The sequence below is a fragment of the Sceloporus undulatus genome, chromosome 5 (assembly GCF_019175285.1).
Source record: "Sceloporus undulatus isolate JIND9_A2432 ecotype Alabama chromosome 5, SceUnd_v1.1, whole genome shotgun sequence".
NCBI classification, from domain to species: Eukaryota; Metazoa; Chordata; class Lepidosauria; order Squamata; family Phrynosomatidae; genus Sceloporus; species Sceloporus undulatus.
The window spans coordinates 104,570,694-104,584,022 of NC_056526.1; the positions used below are offsets into that span (position 1 = coordinate 104,570,694).

The 13,329-nt window shown below is 38.5% G+C and overlaps 1 long non-coding RNA gene across 1 annotated transcript in view; it reads left to right on the forward strand.

Annotated features, from left to right (window-relative positions):
• The window catches only part of LOC121930423, a 29,633-nt gene extending 17,051 nt beyond the window's left edge, over window positions 1-12,582 (forward strand). The window contains exons 4-6 of the long non-coding RNA XR_006103936.1: window positions 1,980-2,044; window positions 10,984-11,168; window positions 12,040-12,582. This is a non-coding gene — a long non-coding RNA (uncharacterized LOC121930423). The remainder of the gene's footprint in view (window positions 1-1,979; window positions 2,045-10,983; window positions 11,169-12,039) is intronic.
• Window positions 12,583-13,329: the final 747 nt, after the last annotated feature.

Sequence of the window (13,329 nt, forward strand, 5' to 3'; positions counted from 1 at the left end):
CCTTAGCAAGAAAACCTGGGATAGGTTAACCTTGGGAGAGTCACACTCTCTCAGCCATATAATAATATAATCTCTCAGTAATGTAATATGTGTGAGAGCTTTAGTTTGCAAATACCTGCATAAGTTGTCAAATTTTATTTTATTAATTTTTTTAAATACACCGTCTAATGATGTTTCCAGGAGAACCCCCTCCCTGGCTTTGGTGAGCACTGGGAATTAGACATCGGTGCAGAGAAGGGGACTAAATCACTGGCAGAAGAGAAAAAAAGCTGGGCTGCCTTTAAAGAGACCACTTTCCAAAGCGTTGGAAGTTTGAATCCACTACATTTCTGAAGCTGCTTTTTTCATTCCTGCAACCGAGTGCTGAGAGGGAAGCTTGGCTGGCAACTCTTGCAAAGGGGTGGGCATGATCTGCCCCCTGCACATTAACCCCATCCCTCCTGGATGCCCCAAATGGGATTGGGAGCAAGTTATCATTGGCGGCACCCTGATAAAACCTGGTATTTTGGGAAAGAAACAGGAAAAAACGCAATCTTGTAATAACTGGGTTAAGGGGGATTTGCGCTGTCCCCTCTTGAATTTGGGTTGAGACAAAACTGGCGAAAGTGTGAATGACCCCCCTTTAAACCTGTTTGCAAACCAGTTTATAACATACAGTAGTATGAATGGCCATCAGACATTCTCCCTGTTCCTATGTTCAAGGCAACACAGGGATAATATAAACCACCTGACTGGCAATCCCCCATCCTGCAAAACTGGTTGCATGAGATATATAGCAACAATGCCCCTTTCCTCCAGCATATGCAGTAGAATGGGAAGAGAAGTGTATAGGTAGGCACTCTTGGTCAGTCAGTGGCTGGAAATTCTTTTTATGTTTCTGCCCAGGTATGCTCAGAAAACCAGCAAAGTAGTGAAGTGGTGGTCTTTTTAAAAACTCTATAGCACAAGGCTTTCAGATCACAGTGCAGCAGAAACTGAATGCTAAGGTAGATAAAGCAGGAAGGGGGTCAGGAAAGGGAGAAGGTTAGTTAACAGGGCAATGGGGAAAGAATTGTGCAGTTTGGGATTTGTACAGATGAAAAGCTAGATTGAGAAAGACAAGGCTGAGAGGAAAACAAAATTCTTCAGGATATCAAAAGCAAAATAGAGACAGTAACCTGCCAGCCAGAAAGCAAACACAAGAGAACAAGATCATTTAATAATGAAGAAAAATTGCTATTTGTAAGAAATGAAGTAGTTCCCTCTGGAACAATCTGATCTCTCTTTCTGTCTCTTCTCTCCCTCCCTCTCTGTATGTACTAGGCCTGATTGACACTGCTCAATAGTTCTGTGAATTGTTGAAGCAGTCCTTCAGGAGTTCATACCTTGTAATAATTATTTCCATTCCTGTCTCCAGTAACCCCCTAAATATACAAAGTTTTTGGCAATGTTTTGCTTGTGGTTGCAATGATACCACAGATCTTCATTTCCCCCCTGCACTCCACTCTTCTCTCTCCCTAGAGGTGTGGTTAATGTGTGCTGTGGGCATTAATTCCCACCACCTACTCCATGAACTCAACACCTTTCCCCATATGTTCATTCCCCAGTATCCACTCTCCATCTATATTTTTTCTAGGTTTCTGTATACTAATAGTGCTAGAGTGATATAAGGCTTTAACAGTTTAATGCTAAAAAGAAGAGGGGAAGAAACATTCAGTCTCATAACTGCAAATGTAACCAAAGAATGAGAGTCAGCAGAATACTCCCATTCCAAATGTCATCAGTGAACTGCCCCTAAACAGGGTTGCTTGGTTTTCTGATTAATTTAATGCTATTTAGTTAAGATAAGGGGATGAATTTTTAGTTGTGTATGTGTTATGTAATTGTTTATGCATTTTTGTAAACCGCTTCGATCTGTTGGAAAGACGGTATATAAGTAAAATTTATTATGATTATTATTGTTGTTGTTGTTGTTGTTATTGTTATTATTATTATTCTAGAGAGCAATATTGGACAGTCTTTTCCTAACTAGTGGACCAGTTCAAGAATAGCCAAGACACTTCAGGTAGGTCTCATAAGGCTTTTGCTTCCTGTGTGATTTCAAATCTTGTGTGAACCCAAAAACCCCATGGAAATCTTGCAATGGGAAGCCAGCCATCATGAGATGGATAGGTTGCATTGTTGCTCAGCAAGCCTTTGCAGATGGAAAGGAGAAGGAGCAGCACCATGCCAGCCATGATCCCTACATGGACCTCTGGCATTTGGTTGATCTTCTGCATATCTACTGCTCAAGGGCTAGGTCTGTTGGGAACATGGTTGGCACTCACTATCCAGAGTTCAGGGGCTTGGGATTTGGGGCATCCCATATCACTGATACAGGACTGGATCCAAGCTCCCACATATGTTATCTCCCTTATAAAATGAGATGCCTAGGAATCCAAGCCTCTAAATACAGGGTGAAGAATTGAAACAGTGGATACAGACTTACCCTGGCCTGTATTGGAAACTCTTAGGGCAGAAGGCAGAAAAACCCATCCTGCAGTAGGAATAGAAAATGAGTTGGTAGTGAAAATATACAAGAAAAACATTAGGGTAGGAAGAACACCATTTTTGGACCATTTTTCAGGTGGCTTTCCACCTTAAAATGGTGCAAAAACAATTTTGAGTGTGGAAGTGGACAGTTTACAGGGCTTGGGTGTGCATTTCATGCCACATAAAAGACTGGAGGTTGCACTTTCCATTACTTGTGATAAGAGTTTTTCCTTCCCCACTAGCCAAGGACTGAACTTAGGACTGAACCTGGGATTTTATAACTGACCAGTGACCCTTCCTAATAAAACTCCTTTTTTGTGAGCAGAAATTTTCCAAATTCACCTAAATGTACCTTTAGTTGAAATTCCATAGCAGCTATTGGCCCAACTTTGACACCACTCCCCCATGCTTTTTTAGACCATTATTTGTCCTTAAACCAGGAGCAGTTTCATAGACATGTAAAAGTAGCATGGCCAAGGAAATTAAAAATAGTCACATTAAACATTTTATGTATGAATCTGGCCCGGGCTGAAAGGTGTGGTACAAATGTAGTAGTGAAGAAATACACCAATAAACAGTTTCTCAGCATCCAGTATGGTTCCTTTTCTCTTCAGGCCAAGCCAGAAGGAATGAATTAAAATTTAGGCCCTTATTTGGGATTCCCTCTCCCACACTGTCTACAAAGATTAAAGAGGCTAGTCTATGCAAGAGTTGCTGCTTTCTGAAACAATTTAATTGATGTCTTAGCATTTGTTTTTCAAAAGAGTGGGCAGAGAACCGACCATTCTGATCATGAGTGTCATTTCCAGTCATTTCCACAAACAACATTTGGTTCTTATTAGGAAAAGATAGCCACACAAACCTAGCAGGGAAACAAGACCGTCCAAAATGCCGTAAGAATTCCTTAGACATGCACCGTTCCAAAAAAATGTGTAACTGAGGCTTTTAGAAACATCTGTTGCTTTTTATTTTGTATGTTAAAATAAATTATGTCTTGTTTCCTGTGTGTTATCGGGATTTTTTCAATATTAATACAGCTATATTTTCACAAGTGCCAGCATCATGTAATAGTTTGAGTGTTGGACAAAACTCTCGAGATCAGAATTCGATTCCCAGCTCAACCGTGACCTTGAGCAAATCACACTTTCTCAGCCTCAGGGGAAGGCAATGGCAAACCTCTTTAGGATGACCATACATCAGAAATGACTGGAAGGCACACAACAAACACACAATAGCCCTACCGGTGGAACATGGACGAAGTGTGTCTTATAGTCTGCTCTGCCTTTCAGGATTAGATGTATAAGCATGCTGTTTCTCACACTATGCCTCCCAGCTGGCAAAATACAAAGCCAAGAGTTAAGGGACTAAACATGTAGCTATCACTGACAAAGGCTAGATAATGTTAAGTTCCTGAGAGTTTATTTGCCAGGCAGCATGGAAGAGTGGAAGCCAAATAGTACACTTCACAACATACTTTGAAAATACTGCTGCAAAAGCTCTTCCTTCCAGCTAGAATAGGTTATACAGTCCTCTCTCCATTCTCGCGAGCGTGAGGACCCTTGATGGCGCAAAAGGCCCCTCATGCTATTGAAGAGAGGTATAGTAACAAAAGCTTCAAAACCTGTATAGTTTAATTCTCTTTTAATAATGTGATTGTGGCAAGACTGAGGCTCATGTGATAAAATCAAAAGTGAAATTGGCTTAAGGATAGTAGAACAGCTCTGAGCTGTCTCAAGGATGCTGAGTCTTGGCTGCACTTCTCAGTGAAGTAATAAATCCAGACTTTAGATGAGAGGCAGTGAAACAGAATGTTCCTTTTTTTAAAAAGCAAAACTTCTCAGCACAAAGAGAAAATTAGGTGCCAGTGCAAAGGGGTTTAGCCTTACCTTTGGGTTGACAGGCTAGTTCTCTGGGTTCACGGAAAGATAAATATGAAGAAGCATTGTCATGTGAACCCCTACTTGTAGGTTGAAGTGCAACAGCATTGTGACACATTTATTCCGTGAATTGGAATGAATAAAATGATTTTAATTAATAGATTAGCAATGGGTCTCTGTAACATGAACATCCCTGCTAAAAAATAGGGGGAAGGGAAAGAATAAATCTCTTATTAAGCAGAGACACGCATGTGTATTATATTCTCTTGCTGACCAAGAGCTAATTTGTATGGCTATAGAATTCTACACCAGCGATGTCCCTCTCCCAGATGATCATTTTCATTTTGAAATAGCATTCTATAACTCTTAATCCCTTTTTCTTGAAGATGTCAGTCTCTTAAATAAACCTTTTTTTTTCTTTTCAGCCTTGTGCCTGTGCTTTTAGTCTCCAGGCTCCCTCTTCCTTCTCTGTACGTCATTTCATTCAGCTTGAACGCGGGGAACCTTAGACTGGGAAATTCAACAAGACTGGAGGGCACCCATATTTCCAATGCAGCATAGCACAGAGTTAGCTATTAGGTTTAAATGCAGTTGTTTGTACCCAATTATGAGATTGCACTAGCGGAGAACATTTCTGCTCACGCAAGACAGGGCATGCTATGTTCCAATATTCCAGACGGCCCTTTACCACTAACAGCATTTTGCAAGAGATGGAGCTGAAGTGTGCTTGTATGTTGAATCAGAAAAAAAAAATCAGGTGTCCAGCAGTATGTTCATAGAAGTACTGTAATGCAAAGCCATTACAGGATGCAACCTAGTATTTTAACAGATGTACAGTATTGCGTTACTGGAGGTCAGTGAAAAGTTCTTCAAAGTACTGTATTCCTGGATATTTTAAGGAGGTTATCCCAGTGTACACCGTTGGGTCCTGTATACCACATTTCCTGATACATCTACCCATTTAGAGCTAGTGTGGCATAGTGAGTGTTGGACTAGGACTCTGGGAGACCAGGTTTCCAATTCTTTCTCAGCAATGAGATCCCATTAGGTAAACTTGGGCAAGTCATATTCCCTCAGCCTAAGATGAAGACAATGGCAAACCTCCTCTGAATAAATCTTGCAAAGAAAACCCTATGATAGGATCACCATAAATTGGAGCTTACTGTTGAAGGCACATAACAACAACAACCCCCTTTTTAACCTGCTTTTTTTTTAAAAAAAAAAATGTTAATTCTAGCATACAAAGTAATACTTCAGAAATTTCTTAGAGGCCCTGTATGACACCTGGAAGGATTCCTATCTACATCAAGTTTATTTATTTACTTATTTGCCGAACTCATGCTTCCAGCTCATTCTAACTGTAGTTCTTTAGTTTTGGACATAACAAGATGAACAGTGATATTAGAGAGGGGGCCCAGAGTTCTGCACTATTTCTTTGTTATTCTCAGTTGTTCCTTACTTTGGTTTAAGGGAAAGTGATATAGTATAACTCCATGTTTTAATCTGTGAGAAGAAGCTGGGAATTAATAGAGTAGTAATTTTAAAGTGTCTGTGCATGGAACATTCAACAGCGTGCTCTGATGACCGAGGCAAATGAAACTAGAAGATGATGCCTCCTTCTTGCTCCACATACAGAAGCCAACAAGATTTACAATTGAATCTATCCGCAACATTATCAAAGTGATTAAAACTCTCACTGCTGTTGAGGGGATTTAGTAAAGGACATACTCTTCGGGCATCTTTCTGTCCCCCAGTGTCTGTTGCCTGAGTGGCAACCTCCCTTCAACTGATGGTTGGATTTGTCTTGTTTCACTGAGTCCAAAGTGCCCACTCATTGAGTAGTGGTGGCGCAGCAGCAAGTGCCCACTCAAGGGCAGCTACTGGATCTACTGTTGTGGATAGGTTTACCAGGTCAGACCTGATAAACCTATCCAGGCCTTGGATTTCTAGCCCAAGACTGAGATCTAGAGCCACAACGTGTAACATCACAGGGCAGTGGGCCCTGGCCATGTGATTAAGCCTGGCACATTAAGTATCACCCAAATGCACAAAGTGCCGTTCAAATTAAAAAGCAACAACTAATGTGTAACACACATACACACATTTTACAAGGAATTGCTCTCATCCTGAGATTCTTTCGTCTTGTTCTGAAGACAGGAGAAGAGCCAAGCTCTGGGATTTGGCAACCGGAATTGGGGGGTATGAATCTACTCACAATTTTTCTACTGATGTTCCTGCAGCACCCTCCCAATGGTAGAACATCTCCCTGTAGACGTTTGGTTCAGCTTGGAGCAGTATTGGCAGGAGTAGTCGTGAAAACAAGAGTGGATTTGCCACCTTCACAGCAATGCATCCATTAGCCACCCCTGTTTCCTATTATATCTCTGCACGGCTTATGTTATCTAGGCTTTCTCTCTACACACCATCTGCTGAGAGCCAATAATTCTGACCCATTTCTGCCATAGTTGTAAGAAACAGCAGAATTACCTGTCTTTCCAGCAGCCTGCAGGTTATATGTCTGCACAGTTCTTTAGGCTCACCTGATCCCATATGGGACATGGACGAGCAATGCTGGCCTTTCAGGTTGGAGGTAGTATAAGATTACCATTAGTTTTAAACCAGCATAACCCATAATGAAGGATTATGATAGCTGCAGTCCAAAACCATGTGGAGGCCCACAGATGGCCACCCCTTATCTTGGAAATAAGTCCCAGATTAGTCACTTGTGCAGAAACAAGGAGCATGTCATTGTATAATTTCTTTTTTAAAAAAAAGTCATTCAACATTAATTGAGTGGATTGTGTGCTTCAACTATCAGAGGTTTGGAAAGGAATGGATTTAGAAAATCTGTAGAAATTAGTTTATTTAGTCCAGACCAGTTACAGTCCTACCCTTCTCTTTTGATTCTTAAGTTTGCTGTAGTTTGAGAATAAAAAATGGCTACATCAAGGTATATTGGTCCTATTCTAGCATGTCGGATAGATCCATCCATCCAATGCATTGTGATGCTATACTGGTCCTCACTCTGAAGACACTAAAGCCTTGATATTCTTACACAAAGACAGAATGGCTCTCCCACCAAGAGCCAGAATCCTGATCTGACCTGACATGATACCTGACAGTAAAGCATATTCAGCCCATTAGTGTGGCTCCATTTTAGCCATAAATAGCAGCTCCTAGACACAACATCAAAATTCTGTTTTTCTAAGCCTCAGTTCTCCTGAACTGAAGCAGCTCTAGGAAACCAAACATTATTTTATTCACCTTGCCAAGAAATGAGAGCACTGTTTAGGACTGAAAACTTTGTTATGTCCATGCCAAAGTATTAAATGATCTTCCCATTTACTTTAAAAATGTGGATTCTATATAATGGCCAGGTTTCATTGACTGGAGGTCAGCAAGACACAATAGTGTTGCATACTTTTAAGCAAGCTTTGAGAACAGTTTTGTTTCAGAAGCAGTTTTAAAATACTGGACTTTAAATTGCTTCATGCCATTTGTTGTTTTTAAAATCATAGCTGTTTTATAGCATTTAGATTATTTAACATGAGCCTTCTGTTAATGAAGTTGTGAAGTCGAAATTGCAGAAATAAAAATTTAAAAATAAGAATTGAAGGTGGTATGATAGAAGCAGAAGTCTTATGAAATAATTTCCTTTTGTCGTCCTGACATTTCTAACAAATTTGAAATATATCTATATCTATATCAGTGCTATGAACTTCCTACAAAAGCAGAACCTTTTCTTTTTGTATATAAATGGACATTTTGCCAGCCGCTCTTTTAAGGCAATAATGTGAATCTAGAATGAGTGCTAGCTCACAAATTACTCTTTTTTGGAGGGTGTTCATCTAAAGTCTAAATTAGATGTAATGGCAGCAGTTTTGTGTGTTTACACACCTGTTTGGCCTATGCACTCTCTCTCTCTCTCTCCCACACACAAACACACACACACAAGGAAGAAGTGGGGAACTCTGTTTGAGCATGAAAAGGGATGTATAGTGAGGAGAGCTGAACCAGAGCAGATTTTTCTTAAATGTGTCAAGTGTTCCATGTGGTTTCCCCCCAAATTTATTAACTAGTTGTTGCTTTCCATGGCTTGTTACTTTTTTGTTACTTTTTATATTATCTTAAATATATATAAATGGATCAAAGTCTCCACAAATGCTTCTTCTTTGGTAACATTTCAGAAGCACCAAGGAAATGCTATTTATTATGGAAAGTAATAAACTGCCAAATAGGTTGATTAAGAAATTGTCATTTGTACCTTGTTATGCTAGAATAATGCTAGTGTTAGAATACTTCTAAAATGTTCCTTTGAAGCTCTGAGCTGAATCATCATCATCACAACCACCACCACCACCAAATTGGGGCACAAGACAGCTTAAAAATACACTCAGCATGAAAACAGAGCTAAACCACTAACAATATTTTAAAACAACTGAAAGCATACAATGACAAACAACTATTTTTTAAAAAGTACAATTAAAACAATAAAAGAGTGAGAGTGTGTGTGCATGCGTGCATGCACTGGGGTCTAGTAGATGGGGATGATAACACTTGCCCTACTAACCCTAAACAACGAAGCACATCTGCCTTTTGATGTTAAAATTAGAATCCCACTGATTTTTATATTTAAACAGGGCAGAGACACTATTTAACAAATATGGCTGCCACTATAACAGCCTGCTTGACTTTAAGATAGTTGCATTGGTGGAAGACATAAAGTGTGAACATGAGCACATGGCTCTAACATTGGCTGTTGCTCCCTGTGAAGTTTAGTTGCTTCTTACCTTTGTGCAATGTCTGAATAGGCGCTGAGATACCAGCACATGAGCAAAGAGAATTCTTATTTCCTTACAGAAAGTAGATTGATGTCAATTCTTAGGTATCTACTTAACTGCTTCCATTTTGATCTGCTCCATAATGGAGCCAGAAGGTTATCATAAGCAGTGATAGATTGTAGTGTACTGGAACAATAAGCTATTTAATTTATGGTGGTACAAAAACAGCAATTTAAAAACATTCCATCTTCTAACCCTGTAATTTTTTAAGATAAGTATTTAAAAGATCATGGGACACACTGTATTTTTTTTTTAAAAAATCATTCAATACCTTTGGTGTGAGTTGGCCTCTACAAACATTAAGTAATGACCACCATAGTGGTTTTTTGGAGTGATAAATTTCAGCTACCTGCAAAAGGCTTTGGCAGATTTGGCTCAGGTCAAGGGGCCTGAAAAAGGGAAGAGTTTTAAAAAAAATTTGCCCATAGAAAGAGAACCCATTTCTGAGTTTCTGGAATTTAATGACTGCTGTATATAAATGTATATTATATTTCAACTTTTTTTAAAAAATAAGAGGTTCTCCCTATGAAATCTAAAGCTGGGAAGGTACATTTATGGAAAAGACAGAGCTGATCTACACTGCCAAAACCTTTGTGAATCACCGGTACTGTACAGCCAACTTTCCTTAACACAGATCTTACTATCATTCCTGTCAGTAACGTGGCAGGCAAACTAAATGACGCAAAAAAAGTGATCTTAATAGCATCATAATGCAATGTTTCCTAACATTATAGGTTATGTGGCAGTGGATGGGGACACTCACAAGGGCAAATGACAGGGAGAGGTACTTAAGTCTCTCTGATGCCTAGTGATTCTCTAATAAATTCTTCTCTTCTCTACAGTTGTTTATTTAAAAAATAAATAGGTTCAACTTCTGGTGTGCAAACCCAGCTGGAAAGCACATTTTTAAACAATTGGCAAGGGTAGAGGAATTGTAGAGGAAACTGCCCTGATTCTCTACTAAAAAATCTTCTGTCAACGCAGCCCCTCCACTCAGGTTGCAAGGTAAACAGAGCATTGAAAACCCATCCCTTCCACAGAACGTCTGCTTCAGTTTGATACAAGAAGTTGCATGCATAAAGTGATGAAAAATGTTTAAACCTCTTTTGCAGTTTCATAGCACTGAAAAATGTGGCAATCAAATTAGACATTATTATTATTATTATTGCAATAATGCTACTTAACACATTCTTCCACTGAACCTGGATGAAGTTGGGGGGGGCAGTAGTGATTCAGCCTATAAACTGAGTATTTTATGACACATCTTAATTTTTTTTGGTAAAGCATGAGATCCAGAAGTCTAAACTTTTATTGCTTTTTATTGTAGACAGGATTTTTGTGGTCATTTCTGTGAAAAAGTAGTATTACTAATATAAGCCATACTTTTAAAGGTTAATAGTCACTATAGTTATTTGAGGCACTGCAGTGTAGTACAGAGATTTCTAACCATAAGGTTTGAAATTCTGGAATTATTCTGTGGTGAATGATGGTATACATCTATTATGCCATGGTGAAACCACAAATTTTGGTTACTGTTTTAGACATTTCAAACCCATCATTATGCATAAGTAGTTGACATGTGGGAAATATATTAATACGATCAAAATCAGGACCTTTTGTAAGGATACTCAGGAAAATTTACCTTGCCAATTTTTAACAAATAATACTCCTGTTTTTTCTCCTTTCCTAAAGCATGGATATCAAAGGAGGAGTCTTAACCAAGTCACTAATCTTATTGTCTCTTGATAAATTAGGCTCTTAAGCATCTCTGAATAAGATGTGAAAACAATAAGGCTGAGACATCTGTCACTAACTGACTCTAGTGTCTTCTGTTCCTTTGTGGATAACTCTGGAAGAAAGAGATGGTAGAATTGCCTTCAATATGAAAGAAAAATCATAACAGGTGGCGATTACAAACGTTTCCAGTGGGCAAGATCATGTAAGTAAAAATACTGTGACACTTGCAAGGTTTTAAAAGTAATTATAAAGTTGGGAAGAGCCACAATTCAGTAGCAGAGTATATACCAGGCTGCAGCAGCATCCCTACAATAAAAAAATCTCATAAAATAAAAGCTTGAGCTGGGAAAGAATGGAATTCTGCTCTAGTCAGTCCTACTGTACCTGTGTGTGCCTATCTACAACAGCTATCCCTAGCATATTAAAGAAGCATAGAACTAAATCTGGCCACCAAAACTGAATGTTGTAAAAAAAAATATGTGGCATCTGCTGAAAGAAATGAAAAATTCCTGGATACATTTTGAAAAAAAGCTTTCAAGTGCTTTTTACACGGTTCAAATTGTTTTTGTTTACTTATGCAAGGCTTACCTGACCTAGGTTTTTTTTCCATTTCACATGTGCAATTTTATTTTTATATAAATTTATTGAAATTGACCTGCTCTTTTTTTGTGGTGCAGGAACATACGTTTTTTGTTCCATGTTATTTCTGCCTCTGGGATCAAATGTTCTGTTAAAGTAGTAATGTGATAGAACACATCTACTTCATTAACTGAGCTATACCTGTAATGTAATGAGGAAGCAAACTGTTACATCTAAATTATATGCAAAGAGATCTTGCAGCACCTTCAAGACTAACTGAAAAATATAAGTTGGTAGCATGAGCTTTCTTAGACTTCCTCAGGCTCAAGTTTACAAAGCTCATGCTACCAACATCTGTCTTTTAGTCTCAGAGGTGCTGCAGGATCTTGTTGCATACTGATATTCCAGGTTAATACAGCTATGTCTTTGAAACCTAAAATTATATGTTTGGTATGATACTACTGAAGAAATGATAAATATGTTTTGCTTTCTAGAGTGAAGATATTTATTCAGTACTATATCTTGCAGAAAGCATTATGCCATCGTGGGACAACTTTGCTGTAACTTGCATCTATATCCTACTCATTGCATTACTGCTCTTATTTGCTGTCTTTGTCTGCATGTTTATTCTTATCTATGCATCCAACCTTCTCTTCAGTGACAAGAATGATGGCTGAAAGACTGCTACATACAAGCTTTAACATTTAAATGACTTCATATCCTTAAGTTTATTTTCTACCCCTAACATTTAAATGTTCCTCAGAATTAGCTTGGAGGTCTCTTGGTTTAGTCTAACCATGAAGCAAAGAAAAAGGGGAGGGGAATCACTGGATTTCTTTAAACTGGATAGGAAATGTCATTTGTGAATGTATACCTGAATAAAATCTCTCATCCCTTTGCAATACAAGTTCTATATTTTCAAGTATTTTTTTGGATTTGCGCTTAGCATGTAAAACCCATGGGATCTCTAATCTACTTGCCTATTGTCTAAAGAGGCAGATTAAGAATTTTACCATTTCACCCTGCTGTATTGTACAGGCCAGACATGTATGTTTTCCCCCTCTTAAACCACTTGGTTGGTACAGGAGGGAGAGACTATCTGAAACATTAAAAATTTCAGAAAGATAACAGACACTACTGAGGAAGAGCATTTTGTAGATGTTCTGTTTAATTTGTGAGCAAACACATCTTGAGGAATCATACCATTATCATTTTTATATAGTGCCATCAGTGTACATGTTACTTTACAACTGTTAACTTGACAGTCCACTGTTCTCAAGCTTACAATCTACACAGACACAAAAACACAAGGAAAAGGGGATGGGAGTGCCGAAGAGGATTAAGTCCAGAAGATACTGGTTGCTGTTTCCTCTTTCTTTCTCTTTCTCTCACACAGAGGCCATAGAAGTGGCAGCTGGGATGGGAGCAATAAGGAAGAAAATGCTTAAGAAACAATTTGTGGTTTCAAGAAGCCACTTGATAAGAGAGGAAGTCTGGCATATGAACATGGCTCAGGATCATGGGATCATAGAAAATCCATTATGATTTGCTAATAATCTGCCATTTCATCCTCTACATGGTCAAAAACAAAAGCAAAAAGATTACTTGTCTGTATAAAAGACAAGAAAATATTAAACATACAGGTTTGAAATCTACTTCTGGGCATAGTCAGACAAAACAGGATATTATTATTATTATTATTATTATTATTATTATTATTATTATTATTATTATTATCCTGCTCTTCAGCCACAAAGGCTCTCAGAGCGGCTTACAATCCCTGC